The sequence below is a fragment of the Anastrepha ludens genome, chromosome 2, assembly GCF_028408465.1.
Source record: "Anastrepha ludens isolate Willacy chromosome 2, idAnaLude1.1, whole genome shotgun sequence".
Lineage (NCBI taxonomy): Eukaryota > Metazoa > Arthropoda > Insecta > Diptera > Tephritidae > Anastrepha > Anastrepha ludens.
In genome coordinates, this window is record NC_071498.1 from 117804663 (window position 1) to 117831381 (window position 26719).

Genomic DNA, 26719 nt, shown 5'->3' on the forward strand with positions numbered 1-26719 from the left:
TCTTACAGGGACTCTTTCGCTTTGTTCCTCTCCCGCTGCTGCTGTTTATGACTGGGGTTTTTTTCCTGCTACAGTAATTGCGCTGCAACCGCATCAACACTTTTTAACATTTAATTGTTGCTACTGAAAATATCAAATCGTCTGCTTTCCTTACAATTTTCAATAGGTAAGACTTGATTTCCTTGCCTGTTCTCCTTAATCGCCATCCTTGCCCTCCCCGTTGGTTACATTTCACAAAATTCACAATTATAGTTTCATTTCCCAGGTGTACCATAGGTATGTAGTGGCCGATAAAACGTTTCGTTTTGCAAGCTAATGGTTTGGATAGGAACTATTGGCTTGGAGGCACAAGCCAACCAGGCAGCCAGCCAGCGAATCAATCAATTCACATACAAAGGTCAAGTGTGACACTATTAAAATATACACAAAAGATAGTTTGAGCATTCCGGTGATAAGTGAGGAGTACCAGTGACAAGTAAAGGGGTCAAACGGGGAGTATGCCGAAGTGTATGTAATGGAATGAAATTAAAATGCGGGATATGTTTAGTGATAGGAGAAGTGGGGAAGAGACGTGGTAACGTACACTTTTTTCAACAATTAATAGAATTCCGCATTTGAAGCTCGCTTGGGATCAGGTGGCTCTTAATTGAATTTATGTATACGCATACAAATCGATGTACACTTACCAGAATAAATGAAATACGCACACGATTAGTTATTTATACTATCAGACACTGTGTCGCCCCCCAACGCGAGGCTCTCAAGATACCTTCAGTTAATCTAATAAAAGCTAGAAGGACTTTGATAGACGGACTCCCAGCGCCTAGATGTCATCCGAGGCTTAGTTTTCGTTCTCATTATCGAGGGATTTTTACGTTACGGGTCCCAAACCCAGCGCACAAACAGATATCTTGGGTTGCTTCGCTTTCTCACATCACATCTCACATCTCTCGAACGGGTGTTAGGAAGCTACGGAAGTTGTGAGCTGCAGAAGAATTATACTGGTCACTCCCTAGTGAATGACGATCAGAGACTTTCTCCATTTGCGTGCACTGCTACATATGGAACCATTCTCCTCTGAAAGTATTCCATGCTGTGACAGCTGGTTGTAGCAGAGGAAGAGGAAGGCCTCATCTGCGTTCGAGAGATCAGGTGGAGAAGAACTTGGCTCCACTTGATGTGTCTAACTTGCGTCGGTTAGCACGGGAAAGAAAGGACTGGCGTGCTTTGTTAAACTCGACCGAAATCGCGTAAGCGGTTATTGCGCCTGCCAAGAAGAAGAAGTTGAAGTGTTCAACCTCTATCTGGTCAGACGTTTTCAACCTCTTTTTGTGTCACAGCGGGCACCCAACTACCAAACCGGTGGTAGATTGTGACCGGATAGCTAGCGTTGGTTAGATTATGGTCGTTCATACTCTCCATTATGGTGTAGACAGGCCTCACTTAGGAATAGAACCGGTTTTTAGATACACCTACGTTGATCTCAAGTAACACCTATAATTTCCAATGTGGTGAAACCGGCTAGGTACCCAGGGAGCTACTCAATATGAGACTTAATGCCTTTTCCATCGAATGATTTACGAAATAGCTTTACCTATATGATCTCCCTTATTCTCTAGTAATTCACTCTCTCAGTAGTTGTAAATCTGCAGCAGAAAATAACCAGCAATAAGCCACAGAATGGTTCCGGTCCTATAAAGACGTTTACTAAAGTTCTCTTGCCACTCATCGGCAACTTCTTAACTAGCTGGACTAAGCACTCGATTGGGAAAATATGAACCCTGGAGCTGGAGCAGGTCAACACCATTCTCTCAGCAGTTTTTAACCCTTTTGTGAACTGTGTGTACATATCTGGAAGTAATTGAAGTCAAGCGCCCGGGCACAACCTGATTTATTCTATACCAAATTGACTTGTGGAGGTCCTGCGGTGAAAATATTATCCCGAAAGGCACTGATAATGGCGCTAATCTAAAAGAGATATTATAAAGGGTTTTCCAATAAAAGGTGTTATTTTAATATTCAAAGAAAAATGCTATTTTTTAATATAAATGATCAGATATTTATTTCATTATAAAAATGAAGGTATGCCGTTAATAGTGGAAAATAACATCAGGCAAATAACCACCACGACCACGCTTACAGGACAATATCCTTTTCATGAAATTTTCCATAACCGAATTGCAAAGTGGGTGCCTTATGCTATCGATAGCCTCACGAATTCCATCTTTGAAGTCTTGAATCGACCTGGGGCTGTTGGCGTAGACCTTCTTTTTCAAGTGGCCCCAAAGAAAAAAGTCACAAGGTGTCCAATTGTGTTCACCTCTTCGAGAGATAACACGGTCCGGAAACTTTTCCCGTAAAAGATCAATGGTTTCGTTGCTTGTGTGGCATGTAGCGCTGCCAGATCAATACCATTCAATTCCGGCCATAAAAAATCGTTGACTATCTCTCGCAATCCATCCACCTGTAACACCTGTTATTGGAAAACCCTTTATTAATACTGTTTTCTTGTATTGTATTCTGTATTTTTTTGTTAATAATTTTTTTTGGTTTTTGCTGAAAATTTAAAAATTTCGTCTTCATTAAATAAATAAATTTTATTAAAGAGTTAGTAAAATTGCTAAATTGATTTTGCGTCATTGGAAGAATATAAAACTCCGATTCATTTTAAAACGATTCCACAAATGGTTGTAAGGTGAGCGTGGGCCCATTAAATTCCACCACTTTTCTGCTTTTGTAAGGCAGGTTGCGTGGGGCTTGTGACCCAACCGAAAAAATTAATGCACTCCAGAAACGGAAAATTCCTCACTTTGTTCCGACTAGGAGGGGTGTAATATGCATTATGAAGAAGACAGTTTTTTAAGAGGCAGTGAAAAAACAATGAGCCTATTTTTACAAAAAGAGCTCGAACTATCTCCTTTGACCCTTTTAAGGAATGAATAATTCAATCAGTCGCCCCAAAGTCAACAGCTTTTTTATAAGAAGGTTCGTTTTTTGACACTACAAATTTTATTTATTCAAAATAACCCCGTTTGGGTATAGCTAATTGGACGATACTAAGAATGATAGAAGATTGCGGCCATTAGCGAGGCGTAACGTCACACTGGCGCAGTTGTGTGAGAGAAATGCGAAAATGTAATCCAGAATATAAAAAGAAGAAATTACACACACAACATACGAATAAATTGATGAAGTGTAACGTCACACCCACAACATTTCTGTCAAATTCACTGAGAACGAAATGCGGCACGAGATGGACGCCATCTTTGTATTCTGTTTATCGTAGGACGATGTAAAAACATATCGGACTAGTTCATTAAATTAAATTTTGCTTTCGCCGTCAAATTAATTTTTTTATTAGAAGTTAATATTCGCTGGTAAAAAATGTAGTAAGAGGGACCTTAAGCCCAAAAAAAACTTACCACAAGTGTCGATATCTGAAATGCTCATTAATAAAGCCACAAATATGATTTAGGGGCGCCCAATTCCAGTTCTACAGATGAACTTTTAAATCTCTGAATTTTAGTTTAGTTAAAATCTGCGGTGATTATGGATCTTAATGCTACTCACCATTTATGTTCTCAGAACCATTTTTAAAAAGAATACCGAATGCTCGGATAAGTACGGCCAAGGCGCATTCATTAAAGTTGGAGGCACTGAACCAACAACAACTTTTTGTATATAAGAAATGTAACGATGAAAGAGATTAGAAAAGTTAAGGGCGAACTATGTTGCGCAGCCGAGATGAAGTTGAACCTGGAAGCATGCGACGATGGTGCGCGAATGGAACGGCTTTTCGTCATTTTATGCTGGCATCCGAATGCACACGGCGAAAGAAAAAAAACAGCTATTCTACCGATGCGAACTCTAGTAGATTCGCCTTAGCTCGAGTTAATAAACTCTGGATACAACGGGATGCACTGAGAGAGAGAAAAAATAAATAACACTTCAGTTACGTATTTGGCCCAGCTTCTCCTCCTATTTATGGCGTGCGTCAGGATGTTGTGTTGTTCCACAAATGGAGGGACCGACAGTTTTAAGCCGACTCCGAACGGCAAATGGTTTTTTATGAGATTTCGCGGAGATTCGCCGTTACTTGCCGAGGGGCGATCGCTATTAGAAAAAAATGTCCCTATAATTTTTGTGTTTCATGCACGGAGATTCGAACCTACGCACTCCCGAATTGTAGTCACGCACCAATCCATTCGGCTACGGTGGCCGCCGTATTTCCAATAAGAACAAAAAATAACTTTTGCAAAGCCCAATCGTATAATTCTCGGTGTTTCAAAGAACAGAGTTGTTTAATTTCTTGATCTTTTCCTGAAATTTTCTAAAATGTGGGCTAAGAGATTAGCAATTTCTGTGATTGGCGTGGAATCAGCTAATTTGGTTCATTATGAACTGAAGCACTTACGACTACGATATAGTCTGTTCATCGAACCGTGCTCCTGTTAATTTCAATGGCACCGAAGCATTCAATAGGAATATGTGCATCGAATTTATTCACTATAGCAAGCGCAGACTGTCTGATAGGATGACTATTGAGACCGAAAGTTGGTGTAAGTGCTCTAAGTAACTACCACCCATTTAGAATTTTGATAGCAATTTTTCAAACGTGGCTCGCGCTTTAACTTCATTATGATAAAAATGTAGCATGAAAAAAATTTTTGTTATTTATATATGTACATATTATTATTTCTTTGTAAATCTTCTGCAATTTATTGCCGATATAAACTCTTGCAATATTAATACAATACATTCTTTGCGACAGCGTCACCAAAAATCTGCATATACATATGTACATCCTGGCATATGTTTGTATGTACATGACTATTGTATAAATCCAGTTAAAATGTCACTCCGAATTTCAGTTGCGCTTACACTGAGTCAACTCTTCCTTTAAATTACCATTCCAATTTCATTTCGTATCCGCAAAGAAACTATGCGTAGATATGTGGAAATGAAACAGGGGCGAGTCGCGCACTCACGCATTGAGAGCGCATTTTACCCCTCCTCACAATTGGCAAGCGCTGCTACAGCCTTCGCACTACCACAGCTCAGCTGGCAGCTGCAATGCTGTTTTCCACACTCACCCTATTTCTCGCTGCGTGTCTCTCTGCTGAGAGCCGGAAATTCAAATTAGCATTTTTCAGCCTCACCCCAGAGCATTTGCAAATCGAAACAATCAACAAACAAAAGTGTCAGCAAAATACAAGCAAGAGAAATAAAACAAAAGCAAACCAGCCATTGTGAGAGTCACTCGCCTTGTTAAACTGTTCAGCTGAGCGCAATAGGCGTGTCCCGTTGCAAAAGATGTGTATATCCAAAGCTATCCAATCAGCACAGACAACCGATTGGGTTCCGGGGAAAAGAGTTATGAACACTTGTGGAGGTTGGAAAAGGGGGGCGAGAACAAATGCGTTCTATGTTAAAATGCTGAGGCGGCGACCAACTAGCGCTCATACCAGCGCCATTTTTTATCTCTTCCTCCCTTTGAACAGTTCCATTTCCGACTCCAGACTGCGCGGAGTATAGGATATATATAGGATGTGTACTATGCCCGCTGTGGGTGGCAGCAAATGTGAATAGGAGAACATTTTGTAGTATCACACTGAATGTATTAACGGTCATTCAAAGCCACCGCAGCAGCAATAGCAACAGCAGCGTCACTTAACGGTATAGCGGAGGCGATGGGAGGAAAAATGCGTAGAAATTCATGCGCAATTACATTTATCCTGTTTAGGATATTGCTTTGGTAAGTGCGTTTCAGAGTGCAAACATTCGAAAGTGCTGCCCGTGTAGGGGAATAGGTAGAAGGTGGATAAAACCACAGTATTTGAAGCATTAGTGGATGTTGGTGATTGCATGACTTGTGCGTGTGCGTATGTCTGCATTCGTACAAAGGGAATGAAGTTGTACGATGGCTATAACAACAATAATGATAGCAGCAACACCCCCTAAAACGGTTTTTAATGACTCTTTTTTAATACCAAATCTGTGCAAGAAGATATCCTATAACGAGTTACATATGTATGAATACATATGCATATATGTATGTGTGTATATATGATGCATGTAGCTATGTGTGTGTAAATTACGTGAGCAACATACATAAATTCTTATAAACGAACGTACTCATACACATAAATAAGTATGTGTAAGTGTATACATACATATGTAAGAGTATATTTATGTATATACGTTCGAAAAAATCGCTCATATGCCACATGGATATGGAAGAAACTTTGGACTCTCGTTTGCCTCTCCTCTGACATTTCACACTCTACCCAAATCTTATCCTTTCCAAGGTGTCGCGAAAGCTTGCGAATTGTTTTCGGCTCACTTTATTTTTAACTGAAAGTATAAATGGAATTTTTGTCGAAAATATGCACAGTGTTTAAGGACTACGAAAAAAATAATCAAACATTTACGATATACTATATGTAAATGCATATCCAAGTAGAATTCGATACTTATAGTAAAACGTAGATACTTTCAAATTTCAGAAACAATTTTACATAACTAAATAAACGAATGCCTAAAAGAATTCAATAATCACTGTCAAAATAATCCATAATTACGGACTTTTATTTAATAAAATATTGAAAAATGAATATCAAAATTTATTATATGCGCGTTTTGACTATTAAGCAAGGAGACTAATGATGTAAAACATTTTATTTTAATTGCCTGCATACAAACATTTTTATTTATTTATAAAAATCAGAGGACATAAAATCCAGTGAATAACGCTGTTGGTCTAACACAGGAATGGTGTACTTAACTAGAAGCTCTTAGTAGGGAACCCATCTCTTTTCCTTCAATAATTCGAATCACTCTTTAGTTCCTATTTCATGGCCGCCGTAAACGAATGGATTTGTGCGTGATTACCAATCGGTAGGGCCCGGATTCGAAACCCATTATGGGTATGAAATGTCAAATGCTAGAAACGGTTTTTAATAGTTCACGCTTTTCGGAAGGCAATAACAAACCTCCGAACGCATTTCCGCTGAGAAAAAGCTACTCATAAAAAGCCATCTGCCGCTCGGAGGTGGCATAAAACGGAGGATATAAATATTTTTTATACAACATTATATACAAATATGTACATTGTCCATATATATGTATTCATCCGAGATCAAAGAGAACTGGGAAGCAGTTATGTTTGACTAAGTACTTAACCGACGGTTAAACTGAACCAGAACACCTTTTCTCGATATTGTCATCCGTTTAAACCTATGAGGGCAAGGTGAACGAATGCTCGAATTTTTTTTATATGGCAGAAAATGTCCAACATCATTTAAACTTGCATAATTTTATATCAAAATTGAATTGCCTTTTTAAAATGCTTACTAAGGCGTTTGATGCAAATTTGTTCTACTTTTTTACTTAAAACTGTACAAATTTTAAAATCTGAGCTATGTAGTTTTTGCAGTAATACGAGTTATGTTTTTATAAAAAATAAATAAATGGTCAAGCTCTGCAATATGTCAGGCTGCTATTATTTGACCGCTACGGCATATAAACTTCCGTTGGGCACCCAGGCCTGGCCAGACTTTTCCGACTTCGGATGTGAATTTAACATATTTATACTATAGCCAACGGCTTGAGCTTACAAGTAGCTTCCTATTATTTATTTTTTTATCAATTTATATATATAACATTTTAAAAACGATCCTCGAGCAGGACGAAAAAGGCCATACCCGGGTGCTCAACCGAAGGTTTTAAAAAGTTGTCCAACGGCGTGTTAAGGGGCATCAGCAAATTATATTTATATTTCTTATATCATATATATATATATTCGTCACTTCTCCGCTCGCTATCTCTATGCTCGATAAACTTGACGAAAAATTTGCATGCGAAAGCAACAACAAAGTTATCGAGTATGGCTACAGCTCATTAGACTGGTATAACTCACTGCCTACAAACACATGTAATTTAAGGCTGCTCTATTCACGCGTTGCCTAGATATCTATTCAAATCTAATCATATATTCGCCACTTGCTAACGCTTGGCGAAAAGAAGAGGCCTATAAACTCGTCTTCAGATGAGCATTTTTTTCTAAATGAAATCTTCGTTTAAAGATAAAACTAATGAGCAATTCACGAACTGAATTTTTCGTAAATTTTACCACTTGCAACAGTTACGGCAAGAACACCCACTTTGCTACTGTCCCGCACTTAGCAAAACACGAATAAACTGCTCAGGTTCTGCATCATTTTCAACATAAGAAAGTGTGGCAAATCAAAAAATTAGCAGCCAACTTAAATTATCCAAACTGAATATTAAAGAAAAAATATAAAATCAACTCTCCATACTAAAACTTTGGTATCACTATGATTCAATTTCTGGTATACGCGTATATGCGATCTAGAGGGTCAACCAAGTCTACCCTACGGCAAGACGAACAAGACGAACAGAAATTTTTCAAATATTCAAAAATGTCAATTAATACGTTTGATTACATTTTTCCAAAAATTGAGCCATTTATTGAAAGCAATGGACAAATTTCAATAAAACTCCTATTATGGCCGCTGAGAGATTGTTTGTGATTTTAAGATACACGACCAAATGGGAAACGCCCACTTATTTGATCACTGCTCTTGGGGTAGTTGGCGGAAGCGAAGAGGTGTAACACCTTAAATCACATAGAAGCACAATCCAAACTTAAGAAAAGTAACTCTTGCCCTAATGTGTCGTCCGGGTACCCATTTGAAAATGGACAGCATCCAAGGCAGTTTGTTCTAATTCATTAAAATGTGTAAAGTTTTTAAAAGTAATTCGCTTTTCCTTCACAGTTCCAAACAATTAAATGAATTGAAATAATTCACTACAGCGAGTGAATCGTCTTTGGCAGTACCGCAGAGTTTCATGCTGACAGCTCGCGCAACGTCTTCATCTTCGTCTTCGTTGGCACTGTGATCACTTTCATATGTTTAATAATGCACTGTTTTTCGGCATCAGCTTCGCCTTCATCTTCGTCTTCGCTTCTACTCTGTCGGCAACCTTAAACCTTTCGAATTATACGGACCTGGGCTGCCAAAATGAAATGAAAATATTTTAGCAGAGATAAGAGTATACCCGAGGGCATAATAGCTCTGCTAGTTCTGGCTTGATAAATTTCTCAATACTAAAAAATGTAAAGGGTTTTCCAATAACAGGTGTTACAGGTGAATGGATTGCGCTTACGAGAGATGATTAACGATTTTTTATGGCCGGAATTGAATGGTATTGATCTGGACAACGTTTATTTTCAACTGGACGGTGCTACGTACCCCACAAGCAACGAAATCATTGATCTTTTACGGGAAAAGTTAGCGGACCGTGTTATCTCTCGAAGAGGTGATCACAATTGGCCACCCAGATCTTGTGATTTAACACCTTGTGACTGTTTTCTTTGGGGCCACTTGAAAGAGAAGGTCTACGCCAACAGCCCAGGTCCGATTCCAGACTTCAAAGATGGAATTCGTGAGGATATCGAGGGCATGGGGCAGCCACTTTGCCATTCGGTTATGGAAAATTTCATGAAAAGGATATTGTCCTGTATGCGTGGTCGTGGTGGTCATTTGCCTGATGTTATTTTCCACTATTAACGGCATACCTTTCTCTTTATAATGAAATAAACATCCGATCATTTATATTCAAAAATAGAATTTTTCTTTGACACATCAAAATAACACCTCTTATTAGAAAACCCTTTACTAAAGGCCATGCATGGAGTTAGGCATTTTTAAAATTCATTCAGGCAGGTTTTTTAATTCATTGTTGCCAGAAAATTTCAAAGAAATCGCTTTGAAAATGAAGTACAGAACCAGCCTGAATATCTTGAGAAAAATAGAAAGGTATTAGGTAAAACTCAACGGCATACGAATGTTAAAAACTTATCTTTAAAATAGTTGTGCACATATGTTTAAAAAAAGAAAAGAAATTGCGATGCTGCTTAGCCTCGAATATGGCATTTTTTGCACTTTTGCATAAAATATTATACCTCAGAAACCTGAGTCACAGGAGCAGTCATGACCATGGATTTGGATACACGGACACGTCGAACACCTTTTTTTTTTGTACAAAAATTTTGGTAAAATTTTCTGTCATCGTGTGTATTCAAGGATTGACATTTATTTAGATAAGATTTATTTATATACAGGATTGTAAGATTCTACCAGCGTTTATTCTTTATTCTCAAATGTTTTACCCATTACGATTTTTAAATGCCCCACTGTTCCGTACCGCCTGCATTTACTTGTCCCGCTTGCTGTTTACCTTTCCTCCAGCAGGTTCTCTCTTCCACCTTTCACCCCTCAGTTTGTTATCACTTCTTTGACTTGTCGTCGGAAATAACATTTTCCACTTTGGAGCTGTGAATTGTATTCGCTTTGTAAGCGCAAAAGCTTCCTACTCTCACCTACAGCTACAAATGTACATACATACATACACACTCTGCTCGCATCTTTGCACCAAATCAATTCAATTTGGTTTTGCAAATTTTCTTTCCCCCTTCTCGCCAAAGTTCTATCTTTGAAGTTCCCCTTTTTCAATCCGCTGTGGGGCTGACGCTGTCAAGTACCAAAGCTAACGTTATTTACATCGATGTTCTCTAGATCGGCCATCATGTTGTAAGCCATAGTTCGATTTGTTACTGCAATGTGGCACGAGTGATATACATATTTATGCAGCTGCATACACACATTTGCCTATATCGAGAATATATAAAATATGTGTACGTCAATTCGCCAATTCATTCATATGTATGTGCATGTGTGTGTGTGTCTTAGAGAATTCGTATTTGCATTTATCCGAAGTGTCAGCACTCAATTCACCATAAATAACATCACAGACCGAAGTTTGCATACTCACTCATACAAACATACATACCCTGTAAGGAAATTTACTGCTTGCGAACGAGTACGCTTGCATTTTATTTGACTTTATTACTGTTTATATGCTTATATAGTTTGATTTTATGACTTACTAGTTCGTATGCCTTCCTTGAGTAAAACACAATCGAATGTTCCGCCTCTGAATCTATGTCCAATTATGAAAATTAAAAAACCGAAGTAAGTAGAAGATGCAATTTAGAAAAACTCTTATGCAGTATTCGATTTTCTGAGGTTCTTATTACGTCACGTTAATGTTTGATTTTGAAAAAATTGGCAGCAACTCTAAGAAAGTATTTTTAGGGTAAAAAGCCGATTGACAATTAGTTAAATGAAATTAACTTCTTTTTTCATGGTAATTACACCAATTGTGGATTTCTTTTGTAAAGGGTAATCGATCAGAGGTTTCGGGTTTTAGATTGAAATAAGTGAACGACAATTCAATTTATTCGAAAATCTTTATTATTTTTCTGTAGAATCATTCACGACATTTATTTTTGTAAGATAATCCTTTTCAAATATTGGCCGCAACTACGCCGTCATTCGGACAACAGTAAACACCAATTTTGAATGATTCGCTGGAGGACTTCGGCCGGTATCTCGTGAATAACTTCAGTTATGTTGGCTTCCAAAGCCTCAATCGAAGCTGGTATATCCACAAAGCCTTACATACCTCCACAAATAAATGTCCGAAGGTGTGATATCACATGATCTTGGTGGCCAGCTCGGGATGAGAGATAAATTTCACGACGCAGTATATCCATTGTTTCACGGGCTGTATGGTAAATAGCGCCGTCTTGTTGGTACTAAATGTTGTAGAGATCAGGGGTTCAATTTCCGGAATAAAATAGTCGTTTATTATGACGCAATAGCGTTCGCCATTCACAGTTACAATAGCACCAGTCTCGTCTTTGAAGAAATATGGGCCGATGATTCCTCCAGCCCCTGGCCCACACCAAACAGTTTTTTCAATCAATATAATCGCGAATGGCTCCGAGTTATTTTCCAACCCAAATAAGACAATTTTACTTATTGATGTATTATTAAGCAAAAATTGTCCTCTTCGCTGAATGTTATTTGCGTAATAAGGCGTGTAAGTTCATCCATGATGAACGCGCGTGATCTGTCAAAAAACTCTATTGGAAAAAGTACCTCAAATCTGATCACACTTTATCTTTTTTTTTTTGATATTTAAAAATGGAACCATTTGCAATATAGGCGTGAATAAAATATGAAATGTTCAAAATGAACGTAGAGTATCAACAAGTTCCCTCCATCTAACTCTATTTTTGGCTAGGCCTGGTTTCAGGATACTTGGGCTGCTTCCAATTCTTTTTTGGTATAGGGGATCCATGTACTTTGTGGACGTCTCCGTCTGCGTTGTCCTTATGGGTTCCAGTCTCACACTGTTCTAGCAATCGCGTTGTTTGGTCGACGTAGTATATAACCTGGCCAAGTTTTTTCTACTCCAAAATTTCAATTTCAATTTGGGCTGTTGTTTGTGCGTAACAAAAGCTCTTCATTTGAAATACAGTTCGCTGGAAAATTCGCAATATTTGACGCAAGCATCGGTTAATAAAAACTTGAAGTTTGCAACTTGTTGTCTGCCTTCAGCTCCAAGTTGTGCAGCCGTAGAACAGCACTGCTTTGGCATAGCAGTTGAAGACTCTTATGTTTGTGCTCTGTAAGTCTCCAAACTTTATTGAGTGTAAGAAAAGAACTTCTCGCATTATTTATGCGATCGTGGAATATCTTGGATCCGCCATTTTTGTAATTTTGCTTCCAAGCTAACAAAAGTTATCAACGTCTTCAATAACCTGGTCATCAACTGATTGCGGGTTTACATTTGATGTGCCGATACGCATAAGCTTAGTTTTGCATGTCTGTAATGATTTTTAGGAGCTCAAGGAGCTCGGCCAAGCACCCAAAAAGGGTGTACGCACCAATTATATACATATATATATACATACATATAACAGGTGGCGCTAAAGTAATCCTCTTATCAGAAAATGCTATAAATTTTGCGATTGGCCCCTAATGTCAGTTCTGTTTTGACATTTGTGTAGTAAACACATGCGAAATACACGTAAATAAACAATGTTACGCTACACTGCTCCAGAACGCGGAATATTGCTGACTATTTATTTGACCAATAATCGGTCGGTGCCTTTGACACAACGTGAATTTCGCCGCAGATTTCCTCGCCTGGGGCACTGAAAATCCGCGTGTAACCTACGAAGAGCCATTACAACCGCTCAAAGCCACGATATGGTGTGCTGTTTTCGCTGGAGGAGTCATCGGACCTTTTTTCTTCGAAGACGTCACGGGCCAAACGGTTACTGTGAATGGTGAGCGCTACAGAGCAATGATCAACGAGTTCTTTTTGCCGCAACTTGATGAATTGGGATTGGAAAATATGTGGTTCCAACAAGACGGTGCAACGGCACACACCGCACGTGCCACAACCGATATGCTGAAGGATGCATTTACCGGGCGCCTAATCTCCCGTTTTGGCGATTTGCACTGGCCAGCAAGATCGCCTGATTTGACCGCTCCATACTTCTTTTTGTGGGGCTTTTTGAAGTCGCGGGCTAATGTCAACAAGCCTCAGACTCTTGTAGCTCTTAAAGACAATATCCGTCAAGAATGGGAGGACCTATCGCCGGAAGTTTTGGCCAAAGTGATGGAAAATGCCATAAAAAGGGCTAAAATGGCAATCAACTGTGGCGGCGGCCATTTACATGACATCATATTCTCGACTTGATGTAAAAAAAATTAAAAGACCAAATAAAAACAATCCACAAGAAGAATCAAAGTTTTTCATTTTTTTTTTAATTACACCCAAAAAACATCGGAAGGTTACTTTTGCGCCACCTTGTATAATGATTTTTAGGCCAACATGAATGCTGCACCGAGAGGCATTTTAGTTTTGCCTTTATATCCAAGAATCAATACGCGAAAAATCATATATCACCAGCGTAATCAATGTCTCCGAGAAACTCATTTATACTCCATCGGATGCATAAGGGCGCTTGGTTGTTTGTTGCGTCCAGAGCTGAGTCTAAAAGGAGTAAGAAGACAGTGGGTAGCAAAATGCATCCTTGTTGCTCTGCTCTGGAGATTCCAAAAGCAAAATAGCATTGGTAATAAACTAGGTAAATACTAATAATCGGAATCAGTTCCGCAGGAATCATGAATTGGATCAGCGATTATGTAGACAATCTACATACATAAAAAGCTATGGTCCGGTCTAGAACGCTGCAGAACTGCAAAGTGTTTTGTGACAAGTCCGAACAGAAAACTAAAACTTAGAAGGAAAGACGTTCGATTGATGGTCGGTATCATTACAGGACACAACCCATGGGGTCAGCATATGACCACCATTGGAATTATTGAGGACCCAATGTGCCTGTCATGCTTGTAGAAGGCGGATAGCACTGAGCACTTTCTCTGTGAGTGTCCTGCCTTTGCTAGAGCACAGCTACGAGTTTTGGGTTCCGATGTCATGAGAATATCCTCGTTCTCTAAAACTGGAGGATATTTACAGTTTTGCCAAAGAATCTGGAAAATTCTCACAGGACTAAATATCTCTATCTCTGTCTCTATTCTTTCCTATCTCTTTCACTGATACTTTTCTCCTTTTCTCCATGACTATCTACCCCTTTTCCAGAGCTTTAAATACAATGTGCTCTTTAGCCTGAGTGTTTTAGGAGCCACCAAATCTCCTGGTGCTCCTTGGCTCGACCTTTTCAAATTTCAATTTCAGGTAAATAGTAGGGGAGGGGGCCCAGTTGTGACGCAGGCCCAGTTGTGACGCAGCTAAATATTTTTGACATGCGGTATGAAAATGACAGTTTGAGCCCTGCCAATCATGTTCGTTTGACGTTCAGCAGTTTTTGTGCAGACACCAACGTTAGTAGTCGCATTGTGTATACACGCACCAAACATCGTGTTGAAAATCGTGCGAAAAAGTTATTTTGATTTTTTTCAAAGTACCAAAATTTTGTGAAATTAACAGTGAAAAGGCGAGTGTAATGCATCAAAATATTGTATTTGCCGTATATTTTGTGATTCTATATGGATTTATGTGATTATGTGGTGTCTATAAAAAACTTGCTTGTCATACACAAAATAGCATCGTGACCCGGTTGTGACTCAGCGGGTGGCCCAGTTATGACGCACCTTTTTTTTGCACTACGATCATATAGAACTGCCGAATTCCTACATTTTTGTTGTTGTTTAAAAAAAACCAACTGCCAACTCGATCAATTGCAACGTATGCAAGCGTCCAGTTCATTTGAAGTGCGCCAACATGCAGGCAAGTTATTTCACTTGCAAACACTGCGAAAGTGACGTGGACGACGACTAGGAATATTTAGATGACGATGATGAATAAAAATCGTTGTCATTTATGGCCATTGAAGGACATTTTCTTTTGTATTTTTCATTATTTTTGCCATTGAAAGCCTTCAAAATAAATAAATCATTAAATCACAACAATTGGTGTGACATTCCTTTCATATTTTCTCATTTCCAGTAAATTTCTTGAGGTGCGTCACAACTGGGCCACTTTTTTTTTGTCCTAAAAAAAGTTATCCTGAAAAAATTTGTTCCAAAATTTTTTGAGTAACTCAAATAAACATACTTTCTCTGGAGAAAAGTTGCGTTTGGTTAATAGTTAAATGTTAAACTTCTTCATTTTTCAATTTGCGGAACTGAGGAAAAAATTTTAATTTTTTTCAAAACCCGCGTCACAACTGGGCTCCCTCCCCTACACTAGTTCACGTTTTCTCTGCAGGGTGTGCACTGCATATACTCGTACATAGGTACATGTATTTACAGATGCATATGTGTGGGGCTTATTTTATTTATCGAAAAAACTGCATAAAATTGTTACAAAATGAATTCGGCCAAAACAGATATTTTTATAAATGGATTGATTGTACAGATTATTTCTTAAAGACTTGCAAGCTATTTAAGCGTAAATGCGAAATATAAAAACAATAATTTGCATTTTTTCGTGTGGTAATTCTTTCTTGTGTATGTATATTTATTTACATATATAATTAGTGGTTAACCCCTTTGTTGAGAATTATTTTGATATTTTCCACAAATAGGGGGACCTACAGCTTCATGCCGCTTCAGCAGATGGTTTTTATGAATTTTACATAGCATCAATGCACGCGGAGTTTGCCATTGACTGCCGAGAGGCGACTGCCATTAGAAAAACTTGTTTCTATAATTTGATGTTTCATGCCCATGTTTTGAACCCGTTGTCTACCGAATGGTAGTCATGCACCAACCCGTTCGACTACGGTGGCCGGTACAACAACCATCCAATGATAGTCAAGTTTCGGTTCAACAAATTATTGAGCTCGCACCCAAACTCACTGGAGACACTTTTGAAGATAAAGGCTCAGTTACTGGAACACAGCGCATAAATAAGAACAATAGCCGTTGCTCAGACAGCACAGAAATAAAAGTTGGAATAGAATCTATGAAATATGAAGCTGCAGGCATTGATGGTACTATGGCTGAAATGTTTAAGGCTCATAGGCTGATTGGTTACATGCCATACTAATCAAAATACCAAAACAATAATCGCCAACTGATTGGCATCTAAACAATTTGGACTTAGCTGACGACGTTCTTTTCTCCTCAAGTAAACACTCTCATCTGCAGTCCAAATATTAACAAAACGAAATCAATTAATATAAATGCTAACCAGCCTAATAATATTACCATTCCTGGCCGGAGATTGAGGAAGTGGAAGAGTTCACGTATCTTGGGAGTCAAATTAATGCCAACGGTGGCGCTTCCGCTGATATAACAGCCAAATTAAACAAACCAAAAGTAGCCTTTGCGATACTCAAAAAATTGTGGTGCTCCAAGCAGTTTTACGGAGAAAACAAAAATGGGAATATTTAATTCTAACATGAAATCGGTCTTATTATATGGTTGTGAATCCTGGCCAACATCAGCGGAGATTGTGTTTAAAGTGCAAACGATTGTAAATCGATGCCTTCGCGCAATAATACGGCGTGGATGGCCATAAACCTGGATAGCGAATGCTGAATAGCTCAGAATATGCAATCAAGGTACAATTGGCGTTGAAAGAGGAAGTGGGCATGGATTGACACATCCTCAGAAAACTAGCCTAAGAAATGTCAACGTTGGCTTTGGAGTGGAACTCAAGAGTATAGGCGCAGGGCTAGATCCTGGTGATGCAGCCTACACCCAATTGACGCCAGTGATGGAAATAAGTGGAAATCATTAACTTTTAATTAGTTTACCTTTAAGTATTCTAATAGGTGCAAAAAACTTCATTGGAATATACATTTTTACTTACAAAATTTAGTTAGTTTATTTTTTTACAATACATACTCGTATTCGCTATATATAAAAACTGTAGAAATTTCAATAAATTTCGTAAAAATGTTGAACTATGTATTTGGTCAGAATGTTCAAAGACTTTCCGTGAACTTGTACACGGATGGATCGAAGTTGGAAGGAAAGGTTGGCGGAGGAGTCTTTTGCGAGGAGCTCCCCATCAAACTCAATCTCAGGTTACCGCACCACTGCAGTGTGTTCCAGGCAGAGGTAGGCGCAATCAAGGAGGCAGCTGATTGCCTGCTCAAATGCGTACTTACAGTCAAGAAAGTAAATATTTACTCCGACAGCCAAGCGGCAATAAGGGCCCTCGGGTCTATGACGGTGCATTCGGAATTGGTCAAGGAATGCTTGACCTCGCATTCAACTGCGTCCGAATTCTTTGACATCAGCCTCATCTGGGTTCCTGGTCACAGCGACATTGCGGGAAACTGTGGGGCGGATGAGCTGGCCAGACAAGGGACATGTGAGGTGATTTCCCCGCGAAGGGAGGGAATTGGGATCCCCCTGACTACCTTCGGTCTCCTCCTGGAAAGATGGGCCTCGCACCAACTAAGGTCGCGAAATCCTTCTGGCCACGTGTGGACCGAAGGCGCTCGGGCGAGCTTCTGAGGCTGACAAAATATCAGCTCTCTAATCTCGTGAGTTCTCTCACAGGACACAATGCGCGAGGAATGCATGCTGTGAGATTTGGAATCACCTAGAATCCTTTTTGCGCTGGATGTATGGAGGATGAGGTGGAATCATCTCAGCACCTTCTCCTTCGCTGCCCTGCTCTGACGGGGCTAAGATCTAGGCATCTTGGCTTCTATTCTTTGCCACGCCTGCTGATATAGCTGGCGCTGACATTGAAAATCTGATGAATTTCATCAGCAGCATAAAGCGGTTGACGCAAACATAGTCATCGTTCCGCACGCCCCTGCATCCCATCGGTCTTTCTCTCTCACGTCACCCGCTTCATAATGGTATCACAAAGGACGAATCTTTCTTCGTCCAAGTGTGCCCATTCCCTGGGCAACCATACCAACCTAACCTAACCTTACCAGGTATGCAGTTTTGTAGCCTATTTTATTGTAAATAATATAACAAAGTGTAAGTTTGAAGTCGCTTAAAATTAGCGTAGATTTTTGACAATTTCCTTGCATAAAATGTTGAGCATTTTCTTCCATATAAAAACCTTTCTGAAAGGTAAAAAACTGACTCTAGGATTTAGGCTACGCTGATGACATCTGCCTTTTAAGTAGCAAAGCTGTAGACAAGCTTTTGATTCCCTAGGCCCAGTGTGGAACTCACGCGTCATTTCCCACCGTACAAAACTAAAAATCTTGGAAACACTGTTACACGGATGCGAAATATGGAATGCAGCACCAAAAGGCATACAGAAAGTACAAGTGTTAGTCAATAAGTGCCTTCGCCAAATCATCAAAATCTGCTGGCCAATACAATAACAAATGACAACCTGCGGCACCAGACTCATCAGCAAGTGGAGTTGTATTGGACATACGCTACACAAACCACTCGACAGAATCGCTAGACGAAGCATTACATGGAGCCCACAAGGCAGCAGTCGTAGCGGAAGACCAGCTCTTAACTGGAGAAGGCTGCTAAAAATCGAAATGGAGAGTCCCCACCTAATTTCGAACGAGACCAAAACTCATGCAAATGACAGAACAGCTTTGAAAACACTCGTTACGGCCACTCGCTCCTTAATGGAACATTAGGAATTTATACAAGTGTATATCTACGTAAAAATCTTTCGAACCATGTACTGATTTTTGAAGTTTTTGTTATACAACTTAGCAAGAAAAATATTTCGAATATTGTAGGCGCTTAATTATTTGGGCGATATGAGTTGTTTATGTGAAGCACTTCGACAAAAAAGAAAGATTTAGTGGGTAAACAAAACATGGATTTTACACCATGATAACGTACCGTCGCACAATGAAATAATTATCTGAGCATTTTTGACCAAGAACGAAACGAATACTACTCAACAGTCGTCGAAATCACCTGATATGGTTACGTGCGACTTTTCTCAGTTTGACCGAGTCAGAAAAACACTACGGTGAACCACTTTGGAGTTTGAACAGCCGAAAGGAAGTATACCGCCTATACCGAAAATAGAGGTCCGGAAATGTTTCGAGAATGGGGAGTACTTTTAAAGCGATAATAAGGGTGGGCCATATAGCGTTTGCTTTTTGAACCACCTATTTTTTTGAGAATGGTAACACAAATGACATATCGAATGTGTTCATAATTTACTTAAAGGTTTGACATTTACGAAATGGGACGCTATACGCTTGAACAAAATTGGGAAATATTGAAAACCTATTTCCAAAGTGGTGAGTCTTCTACTCAAACTGTGAGAAATTTGAAAAAAAAATTCCAAAAAAAAGATTTGCCAACAAGACAGTTTGTGGATCAATTTGTTAATCGTGTTCGTGAAGGTGGATCGTTAATGGATAAAACAACTCCGTACACCCGAAAACATTGCTGCTGTTGCCGAAAATGTGCGTGAACATCCAACAACCTCAACTCCACATCGTTCTCAAGAATTGAACATTTCACGCACTTCTTTGAGGAGAATTTTGCATAAAGACCTCGGTACGAAGGCTTACAAAGCTCAATTTGGGAGGGAGAATATTCATGGGGTTTATTCGGTGTAACTATTTTCGATAGCACTGTTGGACCAACCGTCTATCGTTGCCTTCCCTTTTTTATCCGAAGTTTATCGAATTTAGCTGTCAGATCAAAGCAAAGAAACAGAGTGAACAAACGTTAAATAATAACCAGAAAAAGGTAAATTTTAATAATGGAAGGAAAAAATATATTTTTGAAAAACTATTATATCGGCGGCGGTGCTGGAAATGATACTCAGCATGCCACCTATTGATCTTATGGCGGAAAACCTGGCAGCGAAATCCGCGAGGAGGCTAGTGGCTGCGGGGGTATTCACCTGCAGAACCTTCGGTCACAGCTCAATAGGAAAGTGGAGCTCAAGTTGCACGAACTACATGACTCCGTACTTTAATTGGGAGAGAAGGTTTCGCACTACAATTGAAGAGGAGGGATGGCACAAAGGCATGAGGCCTGGCCATAGAGCTTTCACATCTATACAGACGGCTCTAAAACTTTAGATGGAGTGGGAGCGGGTATTTACTGCTCAAAACTAGGCCTATCAAGTTGCCAGACCACAGCAGTATTTTCCAAGCGAAAGTTTTTGCTGTGGCGAAAGCCGCGGAGCTAGCCTACACTAGAAAAAGAAAGAACTCAACAATTAATATATACGTGGATAGTCAAGCAGCAATAAAAGGAATAAGCTCATATTGTATTTAGTCCAAAAATGTTCGACGGGGCAGGGACGCCATAGAAAGGCTGCAAACAGTACGCTGCATATCTATTGGGTGTCTGGTCACAAAGGCATTATGGGGAACGAAATAGTAGATGAGATAGCAAAAAGCGCTGTTAGACTACCATTTGAACAAGAGAACGACATACCAAAACCGCTAAATACAATATACAATGAAATGGACGACTACACGAAAAGGCGAGTGGAAGCTAGGTGGACTAATCTGACCACATGCAAAACATCAAAAGTCATGTGTAGAACTAACAGAACTTCCCTCCATCTGCGGAACAGCATCAAGACGCACGCCGCAAATAGGAGGAGGAGCTCGGCTAAACACCAAGCAAAAGTGTAGGCGTCAACTATTTTTTAATTTACTTTTTTTATTTTTTATTATCATTTTAAGTTCTCAAGCTCAAAAAAATAACACCCGATATGAGCGAAGTGGTAACATACGATTGGTTTGGAGTGTGGATGGTGAGTAACGTCGGTTTTAGTGGTCAAAAGATGCTAAAAGCAACTGACAGATGAAACGATTCTCCAGCAAATTGCTTTGCAATAAAAGTGGAAAAGTGGAAAAGTGAAAAAACAAAGAAGGCCAAAATTAGTGTCAAATAAGAATATTGACTCAGACGTATATATGTATGTATGTACATATTTTTCCTCTAAAAGCATACATACCATAAAAGCAAAGAGAAGCTCCTGGCCGATAGTAACAACAACTTTATGAAATGGGTGGCAATGACTGACAAACGAATACAGCTAAATGACGTACGACCACTCAGGGAGTTGCAACTTTCATCGACTCCACTTTAGCTTGCGTCGTCCATAAGGATTCCGCTACTCGAAGCAAGCGTAGTGGCAATGTACACATTCATGCATATGTATGTGTACTTGTATTATGAGAGTACACAATTTTAGCAAATCTGCACTTGGATGTATTTGTTGTATGTATTTGTTACTGTGCGAAAGTGTGGATTGTAGCATTCATTGGTTTTAGTAATGATGTTAGTACAGAGCTGCTTAAATGTGTGAGTGTTTCGACATTAGTTTAATGGCTTTCAAGCAGTATTTTGTGCTGAGTTTGTTTTTTGCTTTGCTGTTGTCGCTTTATTCCCAACTAAAATGGCTGCGAAAAATTGTGCTGCTGCACGAGTTTCACAATTCCATGGTTTCAGTTGTATGTTTTTGCTGCGCTCTCCGCTTTCCACATTTATTTGTTCATTTGTTTGTTTGTTTTTCTGCTGTTTTAGTTCATAACTTTTGGTCGACTTAACTTCAATTAGTTTGCAATTTGAGAATTTCGGATTAACTATATTACTAACATATGTATGCATGTATGTAGTATGTGTGTATGTTTGTGTTTGCATTTGTGTTCATACATTTCCTTATGCACTTGTTTCACTTATTCGTATGTATGTGTGCGTGCATGTGTCTGGCTATACCGATATCGAAACCAATTCAACGTGGCTGACAAATCTATTTAGTCGCCAGCGAAAAGGGCAAGAAGCGTTTGCGGCAATCGAAAGTGGTTGTTGCCAAGACAAGCAATTTTCAATTTCTCAAGTATTTATTGATAAGTGTTGATCAATTAATAGCTGCAATTTGTAAAAGTCTTGGATGATAATTTTATAACTGTTTAAGGTCTCAGCTAAGCTGAGATGATTGCTTTCTAAAAATGGGCTTAATTGCTTGAGTTATTACAAAAATCAAATATTGCACAAAATTAAGTGCTTTTGATAAAAGGTAAGCCAATGGATGGTTTTCTGTTGAAAAACAAAGGCTTCACAAAATATTTTACATATTTTTTCATAAATTTTACTTTATTAAAAAGCGTAAACTTGTTGCCTTTGAGATCAGTCATACGAGGCGTGACAATTATGTAAGTTCCAGAAATTCATTAATGACTCGGGAGCTGTCTAACACAGCCATACGTGAGTCTGGAAATAGGGGGCTTACGAGTAGTTGCAGTCGTAGTTTGAAGCCGACAGCGCTTTGGTTAGTGTTTTATGCGTGCTTCCAAAACCCATGAAAATGAAAGGGAAAAGAAAATAGTAGAAACACATTCGAAAATCAATCTGCAAAGTGCGAGCGGTACACTCAACATACGTATTCTTACGCTCTTAAATCCGTCGTTGTTCCAACGCAAATGAAGCAACATCTGGAGCGATTATGCCGGGAATTTTCCTATGCTACAGTAGACATACTTGGATATATGAATAAAATTATTAAAAAAATGCATATTCTATAATTGCAAACGCGTTTGGTTATATGCAGTACCTTTTGTGTGACTTTGAAATTCCAGTAGAAATAATAATCTTCCAAAGCGAAATACATTTTTATAATGGAAGTAGGCTAAGTTGCATGAGAATGTACGCCGTCAAAGGCACTCCTCAAGGCGGAGCACTTTCACTCCTTCTCTGGAATCTCGCTGTAAACAGTTTGCTTCGAAATCTCGAAAAAGCAGGCTGCAAGGTTGTAGCATATGCAGATTATATTGCTCTCTGCGTGTCAGGCAAACACCTGAATACCCTCACTGAGCTCATGCAACGCTCAATCAATATTATGTCAAAATGGTGCACCGAATGCGGACTAAATGCGAATCCAACAAAGACAGATCTTGTTCTCTTCAATAGGAAACAACAATCTCCTCCACTGCAAACAATAACTTTAAAAGGGGAATCATTACTTCTATCTGATTCAGCTAAATATCTAGGAGTTATTCTAGATAGGAAGTTGAGTTGGAAATTGAACATCGAAAACAGATGTAAAAAAGCTTTCGAGCTATGAGCTACTTGTAAGAAAGCTATAGGCAAAACCTGGGGTTTTTCACCTCGGATCATTTATTGGATATATACCTCGATCATCAAACCGATACTCTTCTTCGGTGTGGTTGTATGGGGAACTGCACTCGAAAAACGGTGTAGAGTAGCCACAATTGATAGAGTTCAAGGAACAGCATGCCTCCTGATAACAGGATGCTTAAGTACAACACCTACTAAGGCTCTAAATACGTTGCTTCACTTGTTCCCTATCGATCTGGCTGGCAAAGCGATTGCAGCGAAAGCAGCGACACGCATGAATGCTATATCGAAATGGAATAAGTATCTTGGCCATTCGGTCATACAGAACAGGAACACTGTTATCTCTTCCGACATAGACTATCATGTAAGTCTTCCATCACCACCCATGCTATTCTCCTGTTCACTCCCAACTAGGGAAGAATGGAAGACAAATCTTACCGAAATCGATGGCCCTCTGATTATATACACAGATGGCTCAAAACAAGACGGTAATGTGGGATATGGAATCTTTTCCAATTCCCCTCACATCAATCTATCATTTAGATTACCCGATTACTGTAGTGTATTCCAAGCGGAAGTATGCGCTATCTGGTATGCTGCGAAAACTCTCTTAGAAAATAGAATATCACTAGAGGATATCCGCTTTTTCACCGATAGTCAAGCGGCCGTTCGAGCACTCAGCTCCTCTTATACCCACTCAGATGTGGTTCGATCCTGTCTCTTATCTCTTAATGAAATAAGTGTTCAGAATTCTGTCCAAGTCATCTGGATACCGGGTGACAGTGGAATCGAAGGTAACTGCAAAGCTGATGAGCTCGCAAGAGCTGGAGCTGCGCAATCAAATGTTAGTAACTTACCCACAATCCATATTCCGCTCTCAACATGTAAAATGCTCATTGATCGAGAATTCCATAGCATTGCTGATCGGAGGTGGCGAGTGGAAACTACTTGCGTTACGACTAGACAAATCTGGCCATCCTACAATCTGAAACAGACAAAAACCCTTATAAGTCTTTCGAAACACGAACTAAGGCATATAATATCTCTTATCACCGGCCACTGCCTTTTGGGCACTCACGCACGTCGGCTCGGGGTTCCTCAAAACGACCTGTGCAGATACTGCGAGGGTGAAGATGAGGAAGTATCGAGCAGGCATTTGCTGTGCAGTTGTCCCGGTCTAGCCAGAAGTCGACTCGCTCTTCTAGGCTCTCCAACAGTTGACAATCTTTAAGTACTCTCGAACCTGAAAATCGAATCTCTCATCAAATTCTCGAAACGAATTAATATCTTTGACCAAAATCTACAATAAAAATCTTGGTTAGGTGGGGAAATCATATAACATAATGAGCTCTAGAGCAACACAACGGACCCAACTTGCGGTATATGTGGCACTCCGCTGCGGGGTCACCCTTAAACCAACCAACCAACCATGGATGTGGTATAATTGAGTTCTGGAGAAATTTAGATAGCATTTTGTATCCTCAACTCGAAGAATTTTCTTATAAGACATTGTTTCAAGACATTTTTTATTTTTTTTTTTTATTTGAAAATTGGAAAAGTAATGAATTACAATCACAATGAATTAAAAAGCATTAGCGACTAGGCCATCAGCTTTATTATATATATATATTCCTCCTCCTACTTGTGGCGTTCATCTTGATGTTGTTCCACAAATGGAGGGACTTACAGTTTCAAGCCGACTCCGAACGGCAGATATTTTTTATGAGGAGCTTTTTAATGGCAGAAATATACTCGGAGGTTTACCATTACCTGCCGAGGGGCGACCGCTGTTAGAAAAAGCTTTTTCTTAATTTTGCTATTTCATCGAGGTTCGTACCTACGTTCTCTCTGAATTCCGAATGGTAGTCACGTAGTTGTACTTTATTATACAAATGTATAAATTATAATTTTAATCGCATATATATCATAGTGGAGAACAACAGTATTAATTTTTCATTGTTGCCACATTTCTTCTTAAAATCTTACTCTTTTCACCACTGTAACTCTGTGCCTCTGCGCTCACCAAAGCCAATTTTACCGGCCTCTGCTTTAAAGAGATATCCGGCGAGACGGGTAGTCACTGGAGATTAGACCCGAATATGGATTTGAAAGCGCAGCAAAAAATATGGGCTTACAAATAAATGAAGCCAAAACTAAAGCGCTTTCTTTAACTTCATCAGACTCTGTCAGACACAATACGGGGCAAATACTCAAAATCGGTGATTGTAACGGGTGATCAATCATGAGGTGCTTTTTTCAATAGTTAAAAAAAAAAAAAAAATGTAAATTATGTTCAAAACCTTTATTTATCATTTGAAAGGACATTCTTTGACATTTACTTTTTGAATATGACTTCATTCAAATGTTGGCCGCAACTACGCTTAAGGTGGTCCATTCTGAAGGTCCAATTTTCAATCACTCGTTCGAGCATTTCGACTGGTATGTCGTGAATAACACGCGTAATGTTGGCTTCCAGAGCTTCAATCGTAGCTGGTTTATCAGCATAGACCTTGGACTTCACGAATCCCCAAAGAAAAAAGTCCAAAGGTGTGATATCACAAGAACTTGGTGGCCAACTCACAGGTCCTAAACGTGAAATCAGCTGCTCTCCGAAATGACTTCTCAATAAAGTCATTGTTTCACGAGCTGTATGGCAAGTGGCTCCGTCTTGTTGAAACCAAATGTCGTAGAGATCATTAGATTCAATTTCAGGTAGCAAAAAGTCCGATATCATGGTACGGTAGCGAGCACCATTCACAGTTACGTTGCGGCCATCATCATTTTTGAAAAAATATGGACCGATGATTCCACCAGCCCATAAACCACACCAGACCGTTGTTTTCTCTGGGTGTAAAGGTAGCTCTTGAACCTGTTCTGGTTGCTCTTCCTCCCAAATACGGCAATTTTGCTTATTGACGTAACCATTGAGCCAGAAATGCGCCTCATCGCTGAACAAAATTTTGCTCGAAAACAGCGGATCTTCTTCAATCTTTTCAAGAGCCCAATCAGCAAAACGGTGACGTGCAGGAAGGTCATTTGGCTTTAGTTCTTGTACGAGCTGTATTTTGTATGCTTTTAAATGAAGATCCTTCTGTAAAATTGGCCAAGTTGTTCCATACGACAGTCCAAGTTGCTGAGAACGGTGCCGAATCGATTCATCGCGGTTTTCACGTACACTCTCTGCTACTGCCGCTATATTCACAATGCTTCTTGCTGGACGTGGTCTATTCGGTCGAGAATTATCCACCAATGAATATTCGGATTCAAATTTGTTGATGGTATGTCGAATAGTGTTTAAGGCA